We start from the raw sequence: 1,720 nt of genomic DNA, 5'->3' as shown, positions 1-1,720 counted from the left end.
AATTTGGGTGCATAGATCCTGAGAAATCAGAACCCAGAACAACCACCTCTGGCCGTAATAACGGCATTGATACGCCTGGGCATTGAGTCAAACAGAGCTTGGATGGTGTGTACAGGTACAGCTGCCTATGCAGCTTCAACACGATACCACAGTTCATCAAGAGTAGTGACTGGCGTATTGTGACGAGCCAGTTACTCGGCCACCATTGACCAGACGTTTTCAATTGGTGAGAGATCTGGAGAATGTGCTGGCCAGGCCAACAGTCGAACATTTTCTGTATCCAGAAAGGCCCGTACAGTAACATGCGGTTGTGCATTATCCTTCTGAAATGTAGGGTTTCGCAGATATCGAATGAAGGGTAGAGTCACGGGTCGTATCACATCTGCAATGTAACGTCCACTGTTCAAAGATGTGACCGAGACGTGTAACCAATGGCACCCCATACCATCACGCCGGGTGATACGGCAGTATGGCGATGACGAATACACGCTTACAATGTGCGTTCACAGCCATGTCACCAAACACGGATGCGACCATCATGATACTGTAAACAGAACCTGGATTCATCCGAAAAATGGCGTTTTGTCATTCGTGCACCCAGGTTCGTCGTTGAGTACACCATCGCAGGCGCTCCTGCCTGTGATGCAGCGTCAGCGGTAACCGCAGCCATGGTATCCGAGCTGATAGTCCATGCTGCTGCAAACGTCGTCGAACTGTTCGTGCAGATGGTTGTTGTCTTGCAAACGTCCCCATCTATTGCCTTACTGATCGAGACGTCGCTGCACGATCCGTTACAGCCATGCGGATAAGATGCCTGTCATCTCGACTGCTAGTGACACGAGGCCGTTGGGATCCAGCACGGCGTTCCGTATTACCCTCCTAAACCCACCGATTCCATATTGTGCTAACAGTCATTGGATCTCGACCAACGCGAGCAGCAATGTCGCGATACGATAAACCGCAATCGCTGTAGGCTACAATCCAACCTTTATCAAAGTCGGAAACGTGATGGTACGCATTTCTCCTCCTTACACGAGGCATGAGATCAACGTTTCACCAGGCTATATATATATATATATATATATATATATATATATATATATATATATATATATACACTCCTGGAAATGGAAAAAAGAACACATTGACACCGGTGTGTCAGACCCACCATACTTGCTCCGGACACTGCGAGAGGGCTGTACAAGCAATGATCACACGCACGGCACAGCGGACATACCAGGAACCGCGGTGTTGGCCGTCGAATGGCGCTAGCTGCGCAGCATTTGTGCACCGCCGCCGTCAGTGTCAGACAGTTTGCCGTGGCATACGGAGCTCCATCGCAGTCTTTAACACTGGTAGCATGCCGCGACAGCGTGGACGTGAACCGTATGTGCAGTTGACGGACTTTGAGCGAGGGCGTATAGTGGGCATGCGGGAGGCCGGGTGGACGTACTGTCGAATTGCTCAACACGTGGGGCGTGAGGTCTCCACAGTACATCGATGTTGTCGCCAGTGGTCGGCGGAAGGTGCACGTGCCCGTCGACCTGGGACCGGACCGCAGCGACGCACGGATGCACGCCAAGACCGTAGGATCCTACGCAGTGCCGTAGGGGACCGCACCGCCACTTCCCAGCAAATTAGGGACACTGTTGCTCCTGGGGTATCGGCGAGGACCATTCGCAACCGTCTCCATGAAGCTGGGCTACGGTCCCGCACACCG

Source organism: Schistocerca cancellata, chromosome 4 (genome assembly GCF_023864275.1).
Source record: "Schistocerca cancellata isolate TAMUIC-IGC-003103 chromosome 4, iqSchCanc2.1, whole genome shotgun sequence".
In the NCBI taxonomy this organism is placed as follows: Eukaryota; Metazoa; Arthropoda; class Insecta; order Orthoptera; family Acrididae; genus Schistocerca; species Schistocerca cancellata.
The sequence above is the reverse complement of the archived record's forward strand: the minus strand, read 5'-3'. Positions refer to the sequence as shown.